Source organism: Mya arenaria, chromosome 2 (assembly GCF_026914265.1).
Source record: "Mya arenaria isolate MELC-2E11 chromosome 2, ASM2691426v1".
Taxonomy (NCBI): Eukaryota; Metazoa; Mollusca; class Bivalvia; order Myida; family Myidae; genus Mya; species Mya arenaria.
Window position 1 is genome coordinate 65,015,018 of NC_069123.1, and position 9,812 is coordinate 65,024,829.

General features: G+C 34.6%; 1 long non-coding RNA gene across 1 annotated transcript; it reads right to left on the bottom strand.

Moving 5' to 3' along the window:
• LOC128205843 (uncharacterized) lies at positions 1 to 9,752 on the bottom strand. Its single transcript, XR_008256338.1, has 4 exons — positions 9,598 to 9,752; positions 5,486 to 5,644; positions 5,057 to 5,244; positions 1 to 3,783 (listed from the first exon to the last, which is right to left on the bottom strand). It is a non-coding gene; the product is annotated as an uncharacterized LOC128205843 (long non-coding RNA).
• Positions 9,753 to 9,812: the final 60 nt, after the last annotated feature.

Sequence of the window (9,812 nt, forward strand, 5' to 3'; positions counted from 1 at the left end):
TCAACATTTTTAAATACTTTATTTGAAATCATAATATGAAAATAAAATAAATCCATTCAAACAAGTGCTGACACAGCAATTTGACAAATGTTCTGGACAGGGTTTACTTTACACAGAAAGCCAATTGTTCAATGTTCTGTTTGCATACATAAAAGCCCATATTAGGGAGAAACATTTACAGATGTGCATCATGATGAACCCACTGGTTCAATGAAATTTTAAAAGTTTGAATGCAAAAGCTGTTACATTTGAGATGAACAGTTACCTTAAATGGAGCTTTAAGCAAAAATCTTAGCAATACACAATCTAATATAAAAGTAAGGTAAAAAAAGTTCTTAGTTTCAGCTAACTTCTCTAAAATAAATAGGGTTGGTCAGTATGCTTTTTTTCTAAAAAAAACAAGAGGCCCATGAGTGCCTATGCTCTAGTGGCATGGCTCATGTGGTTATTTTTGATCCAGAGCATGTATGTATGAGTAATAGCCAACAAACATATTGTTCACGTTTTGTGTTTGAGTTAGCTTAAATGTTGCACATTTAACATCTGAGAACAGAAAGTGTTGTAAGCAGATTAGTTGCATGAACTACTAGTATTCTAATATGTGCCAAGTAAAGGTCATCTGAGGAGAATAAAATTTGCTACAAAACTGTACTATTGGTCAAATTTTCATTTTTGTAGCTTTAAAAGGACAAAATGGATGGTGGCCCCGGCCAAGGGCACATAATTTCAACTGTTTTGCAAGACGGTCTACATATAATGCTCCACAACAAATATCAAAGATATGAGCCTTGTGGTTTGAAACAAGAAGATTTTAAAAATATTTCTTAAAAAACTTGTGACCCCTGGGGGCAGAGCCAGTTTTGACCCTAGGGGCATAATTTGAACAACCATGGTAGCAGACCAATAAAATAATCCTTATTCAAAATAACAAAGGTCTGCATAGTTGTTTCAGACATAAAGATTTTCAAACATTTCCCAATTTAGTATACCAAACCAGTGAACCCAGTGGCGTGGCCAATAATGACCCCAGGGGCCTTATTTGAACAATTTTTCACATGAATTTGTGACTTTACATGTAAACTTGTCTAAAAATAGACTTCGCTCATGTAGACTTGGCTAAAAATAGCATATTTTTTTTACTTTTGAGGCCCATAATCTAGGTATGCATGGGCAGATCTGGTTTTCGAAAGGAACCAAGCTCTAATTGATATCTTAATACTGTACAAGTTTCATCTATATACAATTAAAACTGAAGACTGTACCATGTACACAAGCAATTGTTTACAGTCGCATAGACGTTCAAGGCCCATAATCTAGGCATGCATGGGCAGATCTGACTGGTTTTCGAAAGGAACCGAGCTCTATTGGATATCTAAATACTGTTTTATTGAGATACAATCATACCTAAAGACTGTATGGTGTTCACAAGCAATTGTTTACAGGCGCTAGGAAGCACATACTACGTACACATTACCATCACATCAGATATTCTGATCTTTGGCCAGTAAAGCTAAAATTAAAACCGTGATAATGTACCAAAACTACCTATATCAGGGTATATCACTATTGTATTCTTTTTAGGATATACAAGAGCTGTCATGGGGCAGTGCCCTCAACTATATGCTGCTTTGTCTTAGAAATGAATACAATAATGATAAAGGTAATATGCAATAAAGAGACAAAATAAAAATTAAGCATGAAATGCTGCAATGCAAAAAACACATTAAGTTTTCAATGATTGACAGACAAACCTAATTAATTAAGCCTTTGTTGTGCGATTAAGTTTCAATATTTTTTGTTTTAGTGACCTTGATCCTATGGGCCCCGAAAGCAATTCTATAATACTTTGTATACTAAGTTTGTAGATGTATTTGATGCTGCCCTCCTCCTGGCCTGCCAACACAATGACACAGTCATGTCATTTTTATAACCAGGTTTCACTTTACAGGTTAACAAGAGCTGTCTTAAAACAGTGCGCTCTACTACGCCTCTTGGAATTGGACGTAAATACAATAATAGTGTGATATGTGCCTGTAAAAAGCAATAAAACAATCAAATAAAAAAGTGAAGGTTTGATTTGGTTAAGATTATAAAAATGTGCCTGTCAAAATAAAAAAATAACAAGACGCCAACGCGGCAACGCCGCATAAAGCTTGATTTTTTATTTGACAATGCAATTTTGCAAACCTAGGATTTGAGCTAATGACCTAGTATTTTTAACCAAAAAGACCCATATTTATATTTATCGGAGATATCATTCATACAAATAACCTGATCAACAGAAACTATTCCATTTGTGTGAGGAAAAACAAACATTTTATAAATACATCAGCTTTTCCAATAAGATCTGTCCCAGAGACCTAGTTTTTGACCCTAGATGACACACTTTATCATCTAAGATTTCATGTACACAAATACTTTTAAAGTTAATTAAAATTTAAATTTTTGAAAAATATGGTTAGATCTGAAATTCATGATTGGGATGTGTGTTTATAAAATAACAATTGAATTTAGTTATTAACTGATATGGATAGCTTTGGTAAGCATAGATTTTTTTATGACATCAGGAAAGTATTTCCTAAGATTTGACCTAGTGACCTAGTTTTTGATCTGAGGTGACCTATATTCACAAATGATTAAGACAACATGTAGACAAATATTCTGACCAAGTTTAAAAAAGATTTGACTAAAATTAATGATTTTTTATGACTGTGGGATTCTTTCTTCTAAAATTTGACCTTGTGACCTAGGTTTTGACCGGGGATGACCCATATTATAGAACTTTTAAGATATTATGCAGACAAATATTCTGACCAAGTTTCATAAAGATTTGACAAAAATTGTTCAATTTATGATGTGGAATGATTTTCCTAAGATTTGACCTAGTGACCTAGATTTTGACCCGGGATGACCCATATTAAAAAACTTTCAAGATAGTATGCAGACAAATATTCTGACCAAGTTTCATAAAGATATGAAAAAAATGTTGAATTTACGACATGGAAATAATTTCTCTAAGATGTGACCTAGAATTTGACCAGGGATGACCCATATTCATACATCTTCAACATGCCGACAAATAGTCTGACCAAGTTTGATTACCATTGGATAAAAACTCTTGATTTTATTACATAAAATGAAAACTTTAACGCAGAATTGTTAATGATAGTATAGCCCACCTATTCTTCGAATAGTCGAGCTAAAAATGAACAAATAATAATTTGCAATGCTAATAAGCTCTTGCTCAATTTCATCATGTCCCTTTCACATATGAGTTGGACTGATATATCAATCACTAAATATTAATGGTCCTAGGTCAAAGAATTCAAGGGTCATTGTGCAGAATAACCACTGTTAGCCATTACCTTCACCTTCGACCAAAAAACTCCGAAAACAATACTTGTCATGTTCTGGTCAAATATAACCTACCATTAATGTTTAATGGTGTGAAGTCAACCTACAAAATGTATTTTCAAATTATTCAAAAATATAAATGTGTCTGTTTGAAATATAAATGTGTCTGTTTGAAAACATATGCTAAAACATATGCCCATTTGTTTTTTCAATAGTGGCATAATACATATAAAATACAATAAATCAATGACACAATGCAGCACAAAAGAGGTCTTTTATATCACAGATTCTCTGCAAGCCAAGGTAGGGTAATTCCATCCAAAGAGCATGCAAACTGACAACAGCCTGTTGCAGAGATTTTCCTGAGGAACAATCCTGGGTATTCATTCCCTTCCTTCTGTCAGAGTAGAGACGTTTCAAACTGACAGCCTGCAATTTTAATGTACATATTTGAAAACTGTTTATATTCACAGTGACTTTTTATAATTTTTTTTACATAAAGTGATGTTACATAAAATGTTTCCCATATACAATAAAATGATTAAACAGACTATCATAAACAATAAGTCTACAAGTACGGTATAAGGCCTTAAAGGGACTGTACACCAGATTGGCACTAAAAAAGTTTTTTTTCTGTAACATATCTCAGGACAATTATTTAATAGAATGTGTTATGCTTTTATGTCATAATTGTAAAAAAAGTACAAACATGTAAAAAAAAATGTGTCACCGAAATTGAAGTCCAGTGTTGTATCAACTGTACTACGAAGGCTTACTTTTTACATAAAGTGATGTTACATAAAATGTTGCCCATATACAATAAAATGATTAAACAGACTATCATAAACAATAAGTCTATAAGTACGGTATAAGGCCTTAAAGGGACTGTACACCAGATTGGAACTAAAAAAGTTTTTTTTCTGTAACATATCTCAGGACAATTATTTAAACGAATGTGTTACGCTTTTATGTCATAATTGTAAAAAAAGTACAAACATGTAAAAAAAAAATGTGTCACCGAAATTGAAGTCCAGTGTTGTATCAACTGTACTACGAAGGCTTACTTTTTACATAAAGTGATGTTACATAAAATGTTGCCCATATACAATAAAATGATTAAACAGACTATCATAAACAATAAGTCTATAAGTACGGTATAAGGCCTTAAAGGGACTGTACACCAGATTGGAACTAAAAAAGTTTTTTTTCTGTAACATATCTCAGGACAATTATTTAAACGAATGTGTTACGCTTTTATGTCATAATTGTAAAAAAAGTACAAACATGTAAAAAAAATGTGTCACCGAAATTGAAGTCCAGTGTTGTATCAACTGTGCTACGAAGGCTTACTTCAATCAAGTGGTATATTAAAGCTATACACCCAACTTGGTTATATCATGTGATAACATCGACTAGCCAATCACGCATAAGAAATTAATTCTACTAGGTAGACATACCCAGTAATCTTTTTGAATGGAAAAATATGAAATAACTGCTAAACTTAATAAACTTGCAATTTGATCATCTGGTGCACACTGTTGCTTTAACAGCAATTAAAAAAACAACACATTCATGAAACAAATTATATAATTTACTTTGCCTGTATATAATTATTTAAAACTATATTTATTTATTTTTTAATTATTTTTCGTTTTAAATACAGAAATGCTTATGCTGAGGACTTGGAAAGTTCTATTCTTACACATGGAAGTGGTGCAGAATGTATCCATTAATAGCCACGGCCGCAGATGTAATTCTGTAGATGTTTTCATGGCTGCTACTGATATCATGGACTCAACGGCATGGTCAACTGTTGGTCCAGGCAGCGATATATCTGCCATCTCTGTGGAAGGCTCTGGATGAAGGGCGGCAAAGGTCCATGACCAACTCCTAATAGCAAAATGAATTATTATTCAGAGTATGAGATGCACTATTTATTGAACATGTAAATGTACATGGGTATATCATTTTTGTTCTCACTCATCAACTCAATACTCTTTAAATCGTTGTTTATATTTCAATCCTGTACTTGTGTATAGACCTGTACTTGTTCATAGACATTTCCTTTAGGCCTGGTGGAAACAATAAATGTCTTATCATACAAAATTACAAACACAAAGCACAGTCTTACCAGTTGGCGTTTCAACACAGTGTGTTCTTCAACATTCCAGAAGCAAGCACGTGTAGACAGACACCAAGCACACACTTTAGGGTGATAGTGGTGGTGGTCATTTTGTGCTATTGTGCATCTAATAGCTTGTTAACTGCTACAGGTCTTTTTAGGCCAAATCTAAAAAAAATGAACATCTGTCAATTGACCTACAGTGCATGAGAAAGTCACCTTTATAGAGTTATATGGTAAGAGAATTCAATAAAAAAACAGAGCTTTTAAGGTAAAGTCCAGTCAAAATATCTAATATAAATGTGTATGGTCAGTGGAATAAGAACACAGCTGAAGACAATATACTTCCTGCCATATAAACCAGTGTTAGGTATAGATATGTACCGGAGTATATACAGTCATCTGTTAAACTACAGTGCTTTAGAACGTGTCCCCCAGCTATTACTACCAGTATAAAGATATATGGTCATTTGATAAACTACAGTGCTTTAGAACGTGTCCCCCAGCTATGACTACCAGTATAACGATATATGGTGATTTGATAAACTACAGTGCTTTAGAACGTGTCCCCAAGCTATGACTACCAGTATAACGATATATGGTGATCTGATAAACTACAGTGCTTTAGAACGTGTCCCCCAGCTATGACTACCAGTATAAAGATATATGGTGATTTGATAAACTACAGTGCTTTAGAACGTGTCCCAAAGCTATGACTACCTGTATAAAGATATATGGTCATTTGATAAACTACAGTGCTTTAGAATGTGTCCCCCAGCTATTACTACCAGTATAAAGATATATGGTCATTTGATAAACTACAGTGCTTTAGAACGTGTCCCCCAGCTATGACTACCAGTATAACGATATATGGTGATTTGATAAACTACAGTGCTTTAGAACGTGTCCCCAAGCTATGACTACCAGTATAACGATATATGGTGATTTGATAAACTACAGTGCTTTAGAACGTGTCCCCAAGCTATGACTACCAGTATAACGATATATGGTGATCTGATAAACTACAGTGCTTTAGAACGTGTCCCCCAGCTATGACTACCAGTATAAAGATATATGGTGATTTGATAAACTACAGTGCTTTAGAACGTGTCCCCCAGCTATGACTACCTGTATAAAGATATATGGTCATTTGATAAACTACAGTGCTTTAGAACGTGTCCCAAAGCTATGACTACCAGTATAACGATATATGGTCATTTGATAAACTACAGTGCTTTAGAACGTGTCCCCCAGCTATGACTACCAGTATAAAGATATATGGTCATTTGATAAACTACAGTGCTTTAGAACGTGTCCCAAAGCTATGACTACCAGTATAAAGATATATGGTCATTTGATAAACTACAGTGCTTTAGAACGTGTCCCCCAGCTATGACTACCTGTCTAAAGATATATGGTGATAAACTACAGTGCTTTAGAACGTGTCCCCAAGCTATTATTACCAGTATAAAGATATATGGTGATTTGATAAACTACAGTGCTTTAGAACGTGTCCCCTAGCTATGTCTACCCGTATAAAGATATATGGTGATTTGATAAACTACAGTGCTTTAGAACGTGTCCCAAAGCTTTTACTACCAGTATAAAGATATATGGTCATTTGATAAACTACAGTGCTTTAGAACGTGTTCCCGAGCTATGACTACCAGTATAAAGATATATGGTCATTTGATAAACTACAGTGCTTTAGAACGTGTCCCCCAGCTATGACTACCTGTATAAAGATATATGGTCATTTGATAAACTACAGTGCTTTAGAACGTGTCCCCCAGCTATGACTACCAGTATAAAGATATATGGTCATTTGATAAACTACAGTGCTTTAGAACGTGTCCCACAGCTATGAATACCTGTATAAAGATATATGGTCATTTGATAAACTACAGTGCTTTAGAACGTGTCCCCCAGCTATGACTACCTGTATAAAGATATATGGTCATTTGACAAACTACAGTGCTTTAGAACATGTCCCAAAGCTATTACTACCAGTATAAAGATATATGGTCATTTGATAAACTACAATGCTTTAGAACGTGTCCCCCACCTATGACTACCTGTATAAAGATATATGGTCATTTGATAAACTACAGTGCTTTAGAACGTGTCCCCCAGCTATGACTACCAGTATAAAGATATATGGTCATTTGATAAACTAAAGTGCTTTAGAACGTGTCCCCCAGCTATGACTACAAGTATAAAGATATATGGTCATTTGATAAACTACAGTGCTTTAGAACGTATCCCAAAGCTATTACTACCAGTATAAAGATATATGGTCATTTGATAATCTACAGTGCTTTAGAATGTGTCCCCCAGCTATGACTACCTGTATAAAGATATATGGTCATTTGATAAACTACAGTGCTTTAGAACGTGTCCCCCAGCTATTACTACCAGTATAAAGATATATGGTCATTTGATAAACTACAGTGCTTTAGAACGTGTCTCCCAGCTATGACTACCAGTATAACGATATATGGTGATTTGATAAACTACAGTGCTTTAGAATGTGTCCCCAAGCTATGACTACCAGTATAACGATATATGGTGATCTGATAAACTACAGTGCTTTAGAACGTGTCCCCCAGCTATGACTACCAGTATAAAGATATATGGTGATTTGATAAACTACAGTGCTTTAGAACGTGTCCCCCAGCTATGACTACCTGTATAAAGATATATGGTCATTTGATAAACTACAGTGCTTTAGAACATGTTCTCCAGCTATGACTACCAGTATAAAGATATATGGTCATTTGATAAACTACAGTGCTTTAGAACGTGTCCCCCAGCTATGACTATCAGTATAAAGATATATGGTCATTTGATAAACTACAGTGCTTTAGAACGTGTCCCAAAGCTATGACTACCAGTATAACGATATATGGTCATTTGATAAACTACAGTGCTTTAGAACGTGTCCCCCAGCTATGACTACCAGTATAAAGATATATGGTCATTTGATAAACTACAGTGCTTTAGAACGTGTCCCCCAGCTATGACTACCAGTATAAAGATATATGGTCATTTGATAAACTACAGTGCTTTAGAACGTGTCCCAAAGCTATGACTACCAGTATAAAGATATATGGTCATTTGATAAACTACAGTGCTTTAGAACGTGTCCCCCAGCTATGACCACCAGCATAGAGATATATGGTCATTTGATAAACTACAGTGCTTTAGAACGTGTCCCCCAGCTATGACTACCAGTATAACGATATATGGTGATTTGATAAACTACAGTGCTTTAGAACGTGTCCCCCAGCTATTACTACCAGTATAAAGATATATGGTGATTTGATAAACTACAGTGCTTTAGAACGTGTCCCCCAGCTATGACTACCTGTATAAAGATATATGGTCATTTGATAAACTACAGTGCTTTAGAACGTGTCCCAAAGCTATGACTACAAGTATAAAGATATATGGTCATTTGATAAACTACAGTGCTTTAGAACGTGTCCCCCAGCTATGACTACCCGTATAAAGATATATGGTCATTATAAAGATATATGGTCATTTGATAAACTACAGTGCTTTAGAACGTGTTCCCGAGCTATGACTACCAGTATAAAGATATATGGTCATTTGATAAACTACAGTGCTTTAGAACGTGTCCCCCAGCTATGACTACCTGTATAAAGATATATGGTCATTTGATAAACTACAGTGCTTTAGAACGTGTCCCCCAGCTATGACTACAAGTATAAAGATATATGGTCATTTGATAAACTACAGTGCTTTAGAACGTATCCCAAAGCTATTACTACCAGTATAAAGATATATGGTCATTTGATAATCTACAGTGCTTTAGAACGTGTCCCCCAGCTATGACTACCAGTATAAAGATATATGGTCATTTGATAAACTACAGTGCTGTAGAACATGAGGCCCAACTAGGACTACCATTATAAAGCCAATTGTCATTTGTTTAACTTGTTTAGGTTAGTTTAGGTTAAATGTTAATAAATTTTGTAAAGGTCAAAATTCAGCTCATTCCCACCAAATGGGGCAAATCACTGTGTGCTTTGCTGAAAAAAATGATTTGCAAGCATCAATAGTTAAATAATGCATAAGATTATGGAAATATTTAATACCGTCTTCCCAAAATTCTTCGTACTAGAGTCAGGCACAAATTATCTTGCATTTCCAGCTCCTGGATTTTCCTTAAAGCCTCTTCCAAGGTTTTACAAACCAGCAATTTTGTTCGCTGTGGTGTACTCATGTGTTTTACACAGATATCAATGACGTAATTGTGTAAACACGCACCTGCCTAAATCCACACTGTCGTTTATCAAAATCCATACTGTAT